The sequence below is a fragment of the Corvus moneduloides genome, chromosome 1, assembly GCF_009650955.1.
Source record: "Corvus moneduloides isolate bCorMon1 chromosome 1, bCorMon1.pri, whole genome shotgun sequence".
NCBI classification, from domain to species: domain Eukaryota; kingdom Metazoa; phylum Chordata; class Aves; order Passeriformes; family Corvidae; genus Corvus; species Corvus moneduloides.
Genome location: NC_045476.1, coordinates 110,702,551 through 110,719,526, shown reverse-complemented (window position 1 = coordinate 110,719,526; position 16,976 = coordinate 110,702,551). Strand labels below are relative to the sequence as shown.

General features: G+C 43.4%; 1 long non-coding RNA gene across 1 annotated transcript; it reads right to left on the bottom strand.

Moving 5' to 3' along the window:
• Window positions 1–1,289: 1,289 nt before the first annotated feature.
• On the bottom strand, window positions 1,290–16,962 carry LOC116450099. Its single transcript, XR_004242678.1, has 2 exons — window positions 15,862–16,962; window positions 1,290–1,847 (listed from the first exon to the last, which is right to left on the bottom strand). It is a non-coding gene; the product is annotated as an uncharacterized LOC116450099 (long non-coding RNA).
• Window positions 16,963–16,976: the final 14 nt, after the last annotated feature.

Sequence of the window (16,976 nt, the reverse complement as noted above, 5' to 3'; positions counted from 1 at the left end):
TTGGGCTGAAGGACTGAACAAGATCATGTTTTAAATACCTAACTGCAGACAATTGGTTGTGATAGGGGTAACAAATTATTCTAGGAAGCCGAAGTGTGACTCCAGCAGAGCCATAGAGACAGGAGCTGTCATGGGAAGGGCCACCAAGCCCTTGGTCCTCACAAGTGGATGCCCATCATCCCCTGTGGGGCTGTAAGGGCTCCACTGCTGCAACAGCCTTCCTGCCATTGGCTTCAGCAGCCTAAATGTTGCAGGAACCTTTAATATGAGTCTAGCTAGATGAAAGCAGCTATACATGTAACTAGCAGAGCCGTAATGGCAACTTTGATTACAGTGTAGGTATCTTCAAAAATAGATGATCTTGGGAATCAAGGTCAGGATGTGATTATGAGAATTACGGGCTTTCCTGTAATTAAGGAAAACAAAAATGCAAACTGAAAAACCTATCGATTCTTCCATTTTAATCCTGATGACCAGCTGCATCAAACCGATCTGCCGGGAGCCATCACAGATAAATCCACAATAAAAGAAACACCACGTGGATCGGCAGCAGACATCAGAAACCTTCCCAGAGGAGAGGTAAGGAATGTAGAGCTGCCCTTGCCGCTTCTCCTTTGGTAAATGACTAGCTCTCAAAAACCCTAATTAAGTTTCTGTCTTTAAAATGTGATTTCCATTTGCTCCCTAAGGTTTAAAAATAGTGAAAAGATTTCAGCAATTGATGACACTCTCAGTCGTACTAAATTAGAGCGTGGAGGAATTAGGAGTTGCTGCTGGTGGTGTCACATAGTAATGGTCTCTCCTTTTCTTCTTGCCCTTGCACCAGGTTGCTGTTCCCCACCAGCACCCTCCCAGGCAGCAGCCACAAAGGAGAGAGGCAAATCACACGCCAGTGGTGCTTGGTGGTCAGAGTAAGTTTTTTATCACTTTTGAATTCATCTAGCCCTTGAAGCCCTTCATTCAGTTTTGCCCACGGGCCTGCGCCTCCAATCTTTTCTCACATACTCAGGCTTGTGAAAAGAGGTAACAATTTTGCCTTTATGCTTATTTCTGACAACAGCTTAACTTTACTGACCACAGTGGAAATTCCCTAGATTTGCACTGCTGTGAACTAAACTGGGCTCGGGGGATCTGTGTATGGGGGTTATAGACTCCTTAATTGCATGTGGGCAGCATTGTCCTCTGACTCAGAAATATCTTTACCTTGGGAAAAAATAATATACTCCCAAAAAATTATTGTCGTTCTCCATTCACAGACATGATCTCTTTAACATTGCCCTGAATTTGTCTTCACAAAGTTTATTGGATAAATGGCAAAAAAGGCTATTAGTTGTTTCCACTGAAATATGTGAGTGATAAACACGTCTGTTATAGTCCTGTACAGTAATTGGGCATGGTTTTGATTGAATAGTCCCTGATTCAAAAGCATCTCACCTGCTCTTAATACAAAGGCAATAAAAACACAGCTATGTGCTGTGTTTCTGGCATAGTTTCAGCTCTTCCACATTACTTAAATCGTGACCATATATTCCAGTTAGCTTAGGCTTCAGGCTTTAAAAGCTCAATGTGAGTAATGAAGGGAAAGCAATCTGATTAGCTGGTGGAGCTGACTAAAAGGCACCTTCATTACAAAGGAGCTTAAAAAAGGAATAAAACTACATGAAGTGGATAAAAGGTGTAATAATCGCAATGGTATCAAACAGCATAACAAAGAAAAATATCTGCATTCAGCTGATATTAATATTTAATAGATGGCACAGGCATGTCCATGGCTTTATACTCTTCTGTTTTAATGATCTTTACCACAGCTTGAGGTCCTTTGTCTTGTCCCCTTCTACTGACATCAGCTGGAAAAGACAAAGATTAAAACAACGGTAATTTCCCCATGGTCGTTGCTTGGCACTATTTCTGCTTTGCTCAGACACGAACTGAACTTTAAAGGATGAAGTACTGTCACTCAGGCTGATTCTCCCCTCCACCCCATCTTACCAGGGTTAACCACTCAGCCAGTCACCACGGAAACGCGTGGCTCTTTTGCCACCCCACAGCCTCATATTTGGAACGTCACCATAATCTCATTAGGAGGTTGAATTTGCCATTGAAGCTTGAATTCCCATAACAGGAGGGGAGTGGACTAATGCAATTAAGCAAATTAGCATTTTGAGCCACTGCATGATATCTGTCCAATACCATGAGCAAAGACTAGGTAGTTTTCTTCCTCTCCTAAAAAAAAAATATCCACAAAAGCAATAGTCCAGTCCTCTCCCCAAACGATGTTGAGGGAAATACTGTAGTCCCCTCTCAGCTGTAAAGGTCTTTACAAATGGGAAGAAAATTTTTCAGTTGACCAAAACCCTGAACTGTTTGCCTTTCTTTTTCCCAGTGCATGGATCCCAGTGGTTCTGATTATTTTTATCAGTGTAACGTTTATGCTTCTAAAGGTAGAGTAAAATAAAACCAGAACATTTTGTTTTGCTCTTCTCTTATGGTATGTGGCAGTGGTTACCAGGTCAGAACTAAACTCCTGTTGATTTCAAATCTATTTTGATGTGAAGTGTTTCTTAAGCGCTATGAATAACACTTTTAGAATACACCAGATTTTCCAGAGATAATTCCGGCACATTCAGTAATTCTCTAGAAATGCAGATTATTAAATGCCTAAAGCAGCGCTTTTCTGCCTTTTGTTGTGGGGTTTTGAGGCTAATCCAGCTCCCTCCTCCCTCCCTCACCCTGCCAAGTAAACAAAACCGCAAAAGCGGACTGTAGCAAAAATCAGGAACCATAAATCTTTGAATAATATCCTGGCACATGAGTTTCAAAGGCAACATATTTCTCTGAGAGCCTGGGGGAGAGTGCAAGGGAGACAGGGAAGGAAAGGAGCAGTGGTACCCTCCTGAAGATGATGCTGCCATCTCCATCACAGCATTTCTTCCTGGGGAGGTAGAAGATGGAATGGCATGGGTAGGATCTAGGAGCCTCTTATGCGTATCAATTACCAAGGAGTTGTGCCGCTGGCTGCTTGCCGTCTTCATCTTTGAATGAGAAAGGCAGGAATAACAAGTGCATTTTAGTAGATGTTATTGTGCTACCACTCATCTCCTCACAAACAAATCCCAGTCTGCCACCAGGCACTGCAGTCAGGAGGAGTGGAAGTATGGGTTATTACTAAATAAGGGCATTGGCTATACACCCAACTTTATATAATACACGGTTCCTACCCTAAGCTGCTTACAAAGTAGATGTATATTATGTAGGCAGTATACATAGTCCCAAAGGACAGTGTAATCTTAGCATTTTCTCCTGAAAATGTGAGGGACTTCAAGACTGAGTCAGTACTGAGAATATCTGTCACCAGCTTGAAAATAGAACATAGTGTAGATAATGCTGTGGTTATTTGAAAAGCGTCACGAAGCTGAGTATTTCAGTGGTCACAAACTCCCAAATGTCAGAGCTGAGCTGGTACTGAAGAGATGCTGAATTGTGCTGAAACAGAAAATACAGGACTGAGGCTCACAAACAAAATGAGCTCGGCGCTGTGATGGCAACAGCCATACAGTTTGGATTAAAGCATTTTGATATTTATGGTATCAGATCAGATAAGGACAAATTAAAAAAGAAATTCATGTTTTTAGATATTGTTTTTCCTCCTGATACCATTACAAAATAGAATCAGGGGTTGAATTACTTTCCTATGTGAGTTCTTATGTAACACTGTAAAGTAGTCCTGTTTTGCCTATTTGGTTTTTCCCTTTTATCATGTTTGGATTCAAATGCAGCCCTAATCCTGCATATCCTGCTTTGAAAAGCTTAGATCTGTAATGTATTGTGTGGTATTCTTTAAAAGGCTTTGCTCTTTACTGTGTGGTGGCCTTGAGTTAACAATATAGATTTAAATTCTTAACCTTATGTTTGATAGTTCTGCTTGGGTTGTAGTCGTCATTTAATACAACGTAAAATTTCAAATATGCATACTAATTGGGACAAATTATACCCAGCCAAAAGAATAGCAGTATTTAATATCACTTACCGGATAAAACAAGCAGTAGCAACACAGATTTATGGGCAAATTCACTAAGATACCAAAGAATAAAAAGTAAAGCATACAATCTACTGAATACTGAGTTTACAGTTTGTATTTTCCTATGAATTTTTCCCATATTCAAAAGAACATTATCAAGCCATTGAGACACAGCCTGAGAATTTGACCTCTAGCTTAGGGGCTGAGCTCTGAGTTTGCAGGGCTGTTAAGAAGCTACAGATATGATATCAAATAAGAGCAGCAGGACTCGAGTCTGAACCTTCATGGTTGTAGCACTTGGTTCCTCCCAAAGTGTAAGTCACTGAAGGAGACTCCAGATTCATTCCAGGGAGCTGCACTGTTGCAGACAATGAGCTTGGACATAGAAAAACATGTACCTGGCTTGTCTCTGATCACACAATGACCACTGAAGTGTCACCTGCACTCCTGTCTTGAGCTTGCCTGTAGTCTGTGCAATCACAGTGATTACCCAAAACAGCATTTATTAACTTAGCAGAACTGTAACCTGATTCCTCCCAGCATATCCCATGCATGATACAGGAATGGATACATATATCATCACTTTGAGTCTTTAACTAATTTTGCAGCAAACTAGCAAGTACATATTCTTGAAAGTTCTTCAAGGGTAAACACCATAAATGTGTCATTTTGGGGAGCAAAAAAGAGAGAGAGATTGAAGCCATAGTTTGTATCCATCATGAAAGGCTGTGACTGCTGTTCCTGCGATGGACAGGCATTACTTGCTCTTGAGGAGGTGAGGCAGGAAAACACTGCCAAGTACCCATGACTAGGTTTTCCTGGTCACCTTCTTTCATCCCATAGTGAGGTATGAGTTCAATGAGCAGCTGTTATTTTTTTCCCCTCTCCTCCCATTCTCTTTTTGGTGGTATATTTCCTGGCACTGTGATTTCCCATCACACAAAGGTTTCAGCAGGTACTTTGCACAACTCACCTCTGCTACAGATCAGGCATAAAAAATACACCAAAGTGCAGTTCTGCAGCTGCATCTCTGCCTTGACCTACTGCCAGACTTAAACATAATGGTTTCAAACTCTGCAGGCCTCCGGCATCTTTCTTACTCTAATTACATTTTATGCTTGGAAAGAAGCATGAAGCAGGGGTAGCCCCACAAAGATGGGAGGATCAGACCTTAAAAATTATGCTGCAGGCGACAAGGATTTGAAGATAGGAGTAATGTGGCCCAAAGGACAAAGGGAATTTTAATACTCTGAATGAGCAGCAGTTAAAAGAGAAGAGAAAGGAGGAGATGGAGTTAAACAAAGGCAGGGACGTGCTTCAGGGAAAGCGTAGTAAAGGAAAAGATTCTAAATGCCAAAAGTGAACCTCCCCTTTTATCCTCTTTTTGTGTTTCATACAGTCACATCAGCACAATAGGTGCTCATCTAGACCACAAGATCCATTCATAACTTTTTCATCTCTTTGGGAGTCTGTTAAAATAGTACATGGCTTTGCCTCCTGAGATAGTGAACTCTTGTCTTGAATGGAAAAAGGATGGTGTACAGAGCCCAAAATTAAAGCAACTAAAGGGAGCTTTAAAGTTACAAAATGTGATAAAAATAATTAGCAACAAGTGCTGATTTAATAGATGTTACAAATCCTTCTTGGCCTTCAGTGAAGAACAGGAGTGTTATAAAAACAGGTAAACATTTTTGGAATGTGGAGAGCACATATTTTTAGTACAAAAGTCCAAAAGAAATGAGAAGGCAACCTGTTGTGTGACATACAGAAGCACTGCCACATCCAAATGTATTGCTGTTGACAGACAGCAAAAAGGATGAGTCAGGTGTGTATTCTTCATTCAGATGATGGCTGTCACACCATAACACTTTACATCATTGTTCACTGTTTATTGCTAAAGGGAATTGTCCCAGTTTTAAATCAGCACTTTGCCTGAATAAATCCCACATGCCTGTTTTTTGGGAAAAGTAATATTGATTCGTGTAAAGAAGGTTACTAAGAGCAAAGCAGAACAGTGAGGAAAAAAGATAAAAATAATGAATCCTTAGTGTTCCTTTGCAGGCAAACCTCTAGTTATGATGCAAATGATACAAAATTAATGTACTCATGAATTAAAAATGAGAGGTGGCACAAACATAAACTCATTGTTGTTGAAGTGGAATTGCACTGCCGTGTTCCTCATGAATTGCCACGTTATGCTGAGACTCCTTGGAGCAAAGCTGCTCACCCTCAGAGGAATGAAAGGCTTCTGCACCACTGAACACAGCAGAGGGATATCCTCATGCAAGAAAGGTCTGTGGTGTATGGGGTGGATTTGTTAGAGGGAGGCACAGCCAGCAGGTGTTGTACACAGCTGTGGTGACTCATGGAGCCTCCACCAGTCTCTTCCTCCTCCCTGCCCTCCATATTCTTCACCCACTTGGAAAGGGCATGTGACACGTGGAAGAGAGGGAGGTACAAGTCATTGTCAGGCTGCACTGGGATAGTTTTCCAAACATACTGTAACAGGAAGTATGTCCTAGACATAGGGGGGTTTCATTAATTATTGGAAGATAATTTTATTTGTAACGTTGCTTTCCTTTTTCTCCTCATCCATATTTTTTCTCCATTCCCCCAAATTTTCCACTTTGCTGTGTGATGGTAGATTTACAGAAATCTAGGTGTGCGATATAACTTACAATCTGATGCTAGTTATCTCTAAGGAGTGCCAAAACAGGCTCAGCACAGATCTTCATCAAATGATGAAAAGTTAATCCAGTTCTCATCTCCGAGTTATTCTCAGCACACACAGCTACAATGCCCACTGGCTGGGGGACCAACACATTTCTTACTTTTAACCCACAGAGTAGTTCCTTTCCAAAGCGAACTAAAGTTATGATTTTAACTACTGAACTCTTTCTTGACTTGTCCAAAAGAATAGACAACATTAAAGAGGTTCCTGTGATAGCAAACTGATCATTTTGGCTCTACAAACTCTCTGAGCTTCTCTATTGTTCTTCTATTGTTTCCCTTCAGAATGTGATTTTTTTCTCCCCCATTCTGTATTTACTCCTGTTGTTATTCTAAACTTCATTTTATATTTGTTAGCTTAGTTTTTCTTATTGCTGCTAAGCTACGATGCAGAGTATATGTTTTAGCTTATATTTTCAAAATCCTGTAGAGTTCCCTCTCATACAAAACTGGTGAAGAAAGGCTGATCCATGTTCTATGTCGTACTGTCACATTTTCCACTCTGCCGTATATTTCTTTTTCACTTCACTCAATTCAGCTAATTCTAAACTTTCAGAAACCTCTCTCAATCATATTCACATAAATGTCTTCAGCATTTCTCAAACACATACAAAAGCAATATATGCTGAATGCATTTTAGAAAGAATTATTTGCTCATCTCTAGTTCCCAGTCTTGCATGGGTCTGAATTTAGTTTACCACAAAATTGTCTATTATGTAATTTCATTAAGGTTTTCCTAGAGTCTGTCACAGTCTGGAGCCACCAGAATAGTATTTTGCTATGAGCAAATTTGGTGACTGAAGATGTTCCCCTTCTCTTCTAAATTTCAAATAAACAGGTTGAAAATGCCAATCCTATTGTGATATTCCTTGACAAGTTCAATGATTAACAGCTTTCCTTTTTTCCAGTCATACCTACATACTTGCCACCCTGCAGTAAATTGTTAGCTTATTACAAGATGAATTGTCAAGAACCTCCAAAGTCAGATGTTATAAAAACTCTTCAGAAAATTTTGAACTAAATGGTTTATTATGCATTTCATAAGCTCTTGATGTTTAGAAGAATGTTAGATTTTCCATGGAAGTCTCAATGGCTTCTTGTTATTATTTTTAATTAATGTCTGTGTTGCATCCAATGCTGAATCATCTTCTGCACTCACACAGAGCGGCAGCTGGTTTGTGATTTCACTTCTGTGCTGACGTCCCGGTTTGGTAGGGATATCTTCCTACACTTTTTTTTCCTCTAGGCTTAATCTAGTCTTACCCAAGCAGTCACAAGCTGTGCCACCACAGTCAGTGGATCTAACGTTCTCCAGGGAAACGAGCGGCAGAGGCAGCATGTGCAGGGCTCCAGCCCACACTCCAGCCCGCGCTCCTGGACCATTCACATGGCCCAGCTACCTAGAGATGAGCAAACCATGCAGCTCACCAGCCCGTCCTTGGGGTGGAGAACACAAGCCCTTGGGACAGAGAGCCAAGCCCACAGCAGCACAGATGGGAGAAAGGGTGGAAAACCAAACTCGGGTCCCGTCTCCTCCTCAGCTCGGGGCTGAGGGCTGGCATCAGATGTGAGCAACACTCCTGGGACACCCACCCCTGTGGCACCTCTCCAACAAGTGCCTGTTCTTAACAAGGGTCAGGATAAAATTCATTTAGGAAGTTGCAGCATCAGTGTAAGAAGGACAGCAGTGTGAACTTGTAATCACTCCCAGACGAAGATACATATCCAATAAACTGAGGGTTTGGATTATCTTGTCTTTAATGTAAAAAGAGCTTCATATGAGTATGGGACTAATTATTGTACAGGTGAGGCATTTAAATACATTTAACATCACAAGGCTGGTCAGTGCTAGCACCATGCTGTCACCTCACAATTTTAAATAAAGATTAGCAGAGCTTTAATTCCATTGCCAGGCAAGAAGTTGACAAAGAGATCTTTATTCCGTCAGAAACTGGAGAACAGACTCCAAGCTTTTTTACAAAATAAGATAACTAGAAAGCTTTTCTTCTTCCTTGTTTTTCCTGCCCGGGCAAGACACTTCAACAGAATTCTGGGCTCAACTCTACAACCTGAAATGCAGTAAAACAATTAGTTATCAGATTGTATCTTATTCTTTATAAAACACCAGCATTTCTGATACTAAATTATATAAAGAACTGCTTTAATCTAGCCTCAAAAGAGAAAACCCCCAAAGTGTTTTAAAGATACAGCATGTCAAATTTTTGAGCCTTTTCTGAAATTCTAATAATTCAGTCCTAATGACACCTCTTGGATATGCTACAAGGGTCTGTTGATCTGAGGATATTTTTCAGAGAATATTAGGTCCCTGGTTTAGTGAACATCTTTATTGTTGAACCATCTGTTACAGGTGCAGGGAAACACCTGGACTCCCCATTCTGCTACTGATAATAAACAAACTGTAATACCCTACAAGACAAGAAAGCAAGCAAAGCTGCTTCTTTGGCTTCTGTAAATGAGGTGCTAGCATATTTATTTAAATTCAAAAATTAATTACATATATACTGAAAGAGCATAGAACCCTGAGCATACCCCTAATACCATTCTTGGTGAGTTATAGTGTTGAGATTGTAGGTATTGTATTCTTCCACGTTTCCCACAATCAATGGTCCATCTTCCAAACATTCCTCCAGTGAATGGAAATCAGTCTCTACTTGCTTATACTTCTCTTTATGTCAGGATAATGCATTCCTGCTCATTGGCTCTGCTTCTTCTGAGCCTTTAATTTTGGTCCTTAAACACGGTTTGCATGCTCCTTAAAAATCCCTGATTCCTCAACTCATCGTGGAGCCTTCTCAGCTGAGTCTAAACTGCAGGAGGTAGCTGTGTGCTTGCCTCAAAGGTGCTGCATAATCGAGAGCTTGCATGTCACATGGGAATGCAATGACATGCCCCATATGTGGATAGGAGAGCTGGAGAGGAAATTCCATGTAGAAACACAGGAATTGTGAAGCAGACTTCAGCAATCAGCTTTTCTGAGCCCTAACAGAACAGCAGATGCACTGAGGACAAAGGAAGTCCTAAACCATGACAGTCAGAGTATTTGTAAGAAGCAATTGTTTGGGATTGTCAGAGGCGGGAAAAAAAATAAGGAGCAGCTGTCTCAAAAAACAGACTTAAATCAAAAATGGCTACAGCTTTGAAGGGAACTGGGACTAAAGCCACAGGTCCTAAAGGTTTAGGATAAAATGGAGGTAGATTTATAGAAATTACTGAAAAGAGGTAAAGCAAAAAATGCAACATGTCTGCCCATGCATCTTAGGAGGAATTGAAGTGCGAATGAATGAAAATGTGGGGGTTAGTTTCGGCTGGGAACCGCCTCCTTAGTCATGGTCAGAAAAGAATTGTTGTAGAGGTGCTAAGGATAGGAGGAAATAATACAAGTGGGAATGAAGCACTGTGGAAAAATACTGACTCTAATAGCTAAATTCGGCAGAGATATATCTAGGAAGTTAATCCTACTAAATGTTTGCTATATTGGGGTATTGGTTACTTATCAGAGGTATGTGTGTGTGCAGAATATGATATTTTCTGTAGCTTTCTTCAGCCAACTGTACCATTAGAAATGGATAATTTGTAATATTCTAAGACTGATGTTTTGCTCAGTGAAAGGTGACACTTTCCTTGCAGGATAGCCAAACTGGTCACCCTGCCAACCAACAGGCATCTTATTAGTCTGGCTCCTTGGCTTTTAAAATGTCTCATAATTCTGGGAAATATTTCTGGTGTTGAGATTCTATCAAACTATCTTACAAACAGTGTATCCAGTAATGCATATCAATTTCAATAACCAGAAACTGTGAAAAGCATCCATCTTCAGTAAGTAACAAGTGTATGACCCATCTTTCTTTTTCCCCATTGAATACCTGATAAATTAACACTACCTTTCTATACCAGCTCCACACAGTCTATGATGGAAGACCCAAAACAAGCTATTCCTTTTCTGGTGCCTATGGTTAGAGACAGCCTTTGAGTCTCAGTGGTTTTTGACTTATTTTGTCTCTCCCTGTTGCATGTTGTCAAACATAAATGATCCTTTGAAAGTTAGGGAGCTGGAAAATGAGTGGCACACAGTGGTGTGCTATGGACAATAGCAGATCCTAAGTACTTGTGCCTACAGTGGGAAGCAGATGATACATTTTGAAGTGTGCATGTGGGTGTTTATTGACATCACAGGTGGTTTGTGAGGAGAAAAAGTATAAATGTATTACTATTGGAAACCACGTTTTCTTTGTTTAGTTCTAAAAGAGGTAATAACTCTAACAGCAGGGTATATGCTCCTTGGTACAATATCATGATACATAATTTTGGAGGTTATTTGCCCACTGGAAATGACAGCTGGCTGTACTCTGCAGAGATGGAACCATGGGTAACAGACCGAGTCAGACCTCAGCATGAACTTTTGTGACTCTCAAGCAGGCATCAGACTGGAAAAACTCTGCCTTTGTGGTGCTGAACATAAAAGACTTTACATTCTGTCTCTTTGACATTTCCTTGGATATTGAAAGAGGAACAGTGCACACTTGGGAACACCCACCTGTAGCTGGGTTGTAGATTTCAGCCTGGGTAGCACTAACTCAGAGCTGGAGGAACTGGGAGAAGAGGTAGCTCCATGTTTGGGAAGAGGAGGGATGGCTTCACCTATGGGAACCACCTGCTGCTTGCAGAGGGAGGCGCAAGCTCTCTCCCCAGCAAGGGTGCAAGAGACACGTTTGCTTCCCAACCTGAGCCTGATCCCAGGAGGTTTCTCACACGCACACCCAAAGGCTCAGCACTAGCAGGAATTACTGATAGCAGTCAGCAAGCCCCACCAGCCCCTTGGTATTTAAGGGTTTGGTCTTTAATCCCTGCAGTCTGAGGAAGGCTTCGAAGTCAGGCTTCTCACTTGCTGCCCTGTCACATGGCCACCTCTGCAAGAGGTGAGGTACTGCTGTTCTCTCATCAAAGCTGATTGCCTCTGTGTTTTGTGTGGACCCCAAAAATCCCTATAGAAACGTTGGTGATAACTGCACAATGCCCAGGGGCTCCACTTCTGGCTCTGAATGAGCAGGCATGGACAAATACAGAGAAAAAGCTCTGGTCACCCATGGAGCTTTATGGCCAAAATTAAGATTACCAACAGAGTTAGGAGCCTGTAGGGCTGGCTGATGGATTTTGGGGGATCACAGTTTTGGATGAATGTGCCTAACATCTCCCTATGCTCTTCTTCTACTGCTAAAGTCCCTTACAGGAGCTAGTCATGCAATTATTTCCATTCCATGATTGAGTTACGGCAATTAGTGATATCATTACTGTGGGACAGAAGCTCCGGTGAAGAACTGAGACCTTTAATAATCAGGTTTTGTACAAATAAAGAGCAAGAAGTGAAAATCTAGATATAACTCCTGGGACCAAGAATAAAGCTTAAAAAAGGTCTTTGGGGCTTTGAATCCCTCAGGGAGAGAGAGCGGTTGAGGGAGAACTTGCAAAAAAGAAGAAAACAAAACAGGATTTGTGAACTTGAAAATGTCACACATTTTTCTGTGGAAGCTATGCCTCATTGCTGTTGTTAACGTGTCACTGTAACACCTGCTGGCCCTGATTAGGATTCCTCTGGGATGGTATAATCACAGAGCACAATGTGCCCACAAAGAAATTACAGCTCGTGATCTGCAACATATAAAGGGGGAATAATGATAGACTCAACCAGACTTATGCTAGGTTATCCATACATATGGCCTGTATGGATGCATTTGTGTCTTCATTTAGTATTTTGATTTAGCTCTGTAAACATCAGTCCTCCCTTATAACTCTGAGCCTGGCCATTGTAAGTTGGCTGCTCTTATGGTGTCATTGAAGATCTCAAATAGGGATTTGAAATAGGAGAAAATAACAGCTTAGGCTTAGGCTACTGTAAGATGGGCTGGTGAGGGACAAATTTACATTTAGATTGAGCCTCTTCACATCTTTTCTAAGTAATTGTAAACTCTCTTGTGCCTCAGCCCTAGAAAAGAATTTAGGCAGTCCTACACTGCCAAAAACTGTCTTGTGCTTTGTAAGATGTGTGATAGCTAATCTAAGTAGTCAGGCTTAGCATCTACTTTTCATAATTATTTGTGCAAATACAGCTCAGTTATCAAATGTCAGCATTAATCAGACAAAGGATATCAGCATTGCCAAAATAAACGTGTTGTAAAAGTGTTGTGTCTGATTATTTGTATTATTCAACCAACACCCAGACGTCCTATTATGTTAAGAGCTACACAAGCATGTAAGAAACCATTCCACCAGGAGGGAGTGCATGACTAATTTACGATAAGAGAAAACAATTGGACATTACAAACAAATTAAAAGAAAGAGAGAGGAGAATTAGGGGGGTCTTGGTAGTCTGTGACTGTGTGTTCCTGTAAGAACAAATAACTAGTTTTAAGTAAAGGAAAAAATGTTTCGATATAAATAAATAAGTAATATGATACCAGTAATTCTTACTGGGCATTTGCCTAGCCCAATGGAGATTTCTGTGGTATGTACTGAGCTTTCATATTAGGGTCTTATCCTCATTCACGCCATTCTCGTAGGGATCTCCAAATGGCATTGCACGACAGCAGAGGACAGAGGAACACAGCCAAAATCTTACAGCTGGCCTCATACCACACAAATCTACCATCTGCACCCAGCCAGGCACATGCCCAGGGAGGGCTACAGGGGCTGCATTTCTTTGTTATTAAATGCCTTATACTGCCAGCATAGCATAAAGGGATCCTGATGTGACTGATCATTCGTCTCCCTCTAATGCGTTCTGTTGAGCACGTTTTCAGGGCCACAGCTGGATTTTGTTTGAGCATTAATGCAAATAAAGCACTTTATTAAGGTGCCTAGTTGAACTGGTGCTGCCCAGGACAGTGAACATTACTGTGTTTCAGTGAGAGGAAGATGCACAGGACACAAAGGTACACAGAGTTTACAGAAGTATCTACTCTCCAGTCTCCTTTCCACTCTGAGGTCACCCTGCCTTGTCATGGGCCTTTCATTATTCTGAGTCTCTATTTGTCAAGGGCACCTCCTCAGAAGTCAGGATGAGTTTTAGTCCTCTTTGCCTGCAGGAGCTCGTGGTCGGTGATGCACAGCGATATAACATGACATCTAAAACATAAAGCATTTAGCAGTTGAAACAAAGTATTTAGTGGGGGGGGGGGGGGGAAGATAAGTAAGATAGAAAAAGACGTATTTATTTGTGTCTTTGCAATGTAAAATTTACAAGGTAACCACAGGAAACTGGGCTCTATCAAGCACTTAAATGTCTCAGATTAATTCTCCCAGACAATTCCCAGCCTTTTGTGAATGTGCTCCTTTTTTCACATCCCTAATTCTTTTCCCCTCCACTGCAAAGAAGCCTGGCACTGTCCCTCAGCTATTGTTTGTAGAAAAGTGGCTTATCTTGAGCCATACTTTTCCTTTCATTTTCCTTTTGAATTGAACCATTCTGTTCATGGAGCAAAGTCAAAACAGGGTACTCATAAATTACCACAGAGCAGTTCCCCTTTCATCACAGGCATAAACACTTTGCAAATCTAGTAGGTGAAGCTGGAATTCCCATCTATTCTTGGAATTTATAGCCAAAACCAAGTGAGAGTGGTGATATGGTAGTGCAAAACAACATTTATGAGATCCCTCATGTAGGGCATCTTTAATACTTAGTGTTTCCATAATAACTACTATTTCTCATTATGAAATACAGCAACTGCCATTTCTTTCACTCTCTTTCACATTCCCGTAAGGGAGAATTCCTTGAACTGCCCAGCAGTGTATTGACAAAAAAAATTTTAAAAATAATAATTAAAAAAACAACTTGAAGCACAACAGCTTGGTAGGAAACACTGATAATGTGTGATGGCCTGATGCAAATGTTATGTCATTAAAATATAGCAGTAGTTTGTATTTTATAAGCCATTTTTCTAGGTCATCTGAGCCACTTCATATTGCTTCTATACTCTGGTTATCTCACCCAAACGAGTAAATTACTAATGTTGTACACGCAGGGAGAATGAGGGGGCTTACACTTGCAAGTGGGTTTGTTGCATTTGCCTCTCCTCAAAGTATTTTCTGTAATTTTTAAAGGACTTGGCCCAACGAAGTCCTGCCAGCAGCTCTAGTAGGTGTACACACCGGCAGCAGCCAGTGCAATCTTTGCCACAAAAGGTACTCTGGCGTGTGACCTGGAAGACACGTTTGGATGCAGGAACCCAGCCGCCTGGCAGCGATGCCAACGGGTGGGAAATAAAGAGCACTAACAGAAGTGGACTTTTCAAGAGATTAAAAAAAGCACCCAACACAGCATGGCATCACTGTTCGGTGCCCCGGCGCAGAGCTTTCATCGCCTGCCCACTCGCGGAAGGACCGCACCGCCTTGCCCGGGAGGTCTGTCCCTCACCCGGGGACGGGGAGGGACCCTGGCCACCTCCTCCCCCTCCGCTGTCGCTCCAAGCCCCGGCTTCCTCCCGGGGCTGGAGCCGCCCTCGCCCCCGGCCCCGCCGACATCCCGCCCATCACCGCTCTCCCGGCCCGCGCTGCCCACGCCGGCTGCCCGGGGCGCTGCCGTGGAGCTGCTCCCAATTCCTGGAGACCTGTAAATACAGCTCTGATTTGCATATTTTTTTTTTTTCACCTTTGCAGCCTTTACAAAGTAAGGACTACCTGTTGCATACTCATGCGGCAGCGCTATTCAGCAGGATAAATCAGTGTTCCCCTCCTTTACCGGGAGAAAGGACACGGGGATGCCCGAGCGGTCCTTTCTCTTCCCCGGGCAACGTGGCCTGGCCCCGGCCCCGGCCTGGCACTGCCAGAACCAGCCGCTTGGTCTCTCTTTGGCCACCTGCCCCGTGGTGCCCCGTGCCCCCAGGCTCCAGCAGACCTTGGGGCTTTTGCCTTTCGGGGTAATGCCTTGAGCCCAGATGAGCGGAGCGGGGGACTTGCAGCGCCGCAGAGTACTGCCCACCTTCCCATCCCTCCCCTCAAGCCTCCGGGACTGTCCTCCCCCGAGCGCGCTGCAGTCCCTGACGTCCCGACCCGGATGATCCGAGCCTCCCAAGGACTTCAGAAGCTAAGCACGCATTTACCACTTTCGTCTGATAAGGCAGCCACCGAGGCTACTCCAAGGTCCGCAGAAGAAGCGGAAACATCCCGGCTGGTGCTGCTCTGCTCTTTCCATTAAGGCTGTGCCTCTTTCCCACGCCTGAGCCTCTCCTCCCTTACATTTACTCTTCGGGTGCTTTGCAAATGTAAGGGCTGCAGTTTCATATCTCCCTGTTCCAAAAGGACGGATCTGTCTTTTGTAGTACAGCCAGAGCCAGGAACTTGCTGATATCCTCGGATACTCGGCTCTGCCTCTAGGTGAACCTGTATCTGCCTTGAGCAGAGAGATAATGCGGTGGCTGTTGTTTTGTTGCTGCCAGTCCCTGGAGAGAGGGTTTTCATGAAGTCTTAGCTTCGGGGAAAAAAGAAACCCAACCAAAACGAGCAACACCATATAGCTCATGGCTGGGAGATCAAAATTTCTCCCTAAATGAGGCTTTCTGATAGGAAGAGGCTGGCAGAGGCGTTCCTATAATAAAGCGTGCGAGGAAAGTAGTTTGCCGGGCGGGAGGAGAGCAGCCTGGCTGGTTGACAGAGGGGGCGGATCCTGCGCACGGGCGGGCAGCGCCGAGTCGGAGCGGCCCCGGCAGCCGCGGGGCTATTTCAGGAGCCGGGCGGAGGCGGCGGCTGGAGTCGGGGCAGTGATGGGGTTAGCGGCGCCGGTGGGCTGAGTGGGGGGCTTGCAAGCGGAGGCGAAGGCAGCTGGGAAAACACGCCTTTGCCTCGGATTGAGGAGAAGGGGATCGGTTTTTTGGGCTGCATCACAACTTGAGCAGCATCAAGCTGAGCCAGGCGGAGAGGGGAGCGGGAGGGGAAGGAGGAGGAGGAGACGGAGACGGCTGCCACCGGGGGATTTGAGCTCGATTTATTGAAACAAATCAGTGCTCGGGAGAGAGCGGCGAGGAGGAGGAGGAGGAGAAGGTGGGAGTGGGGGGGGCAGGAAGAGGGGGATCGAGAAAGAAAAGTGTGAGGGCTGTGGCTGGGAGAAACAGAAGTGATGAGAGAGCGAGCAGGGAGGCTGGAGGAGGCTGCCCGTCCTGTCGCCGCGCCCCGCGGGGACCGCCGCTCCTGCCGCCGCCGGGCGCCCCCGCGGCCGCCG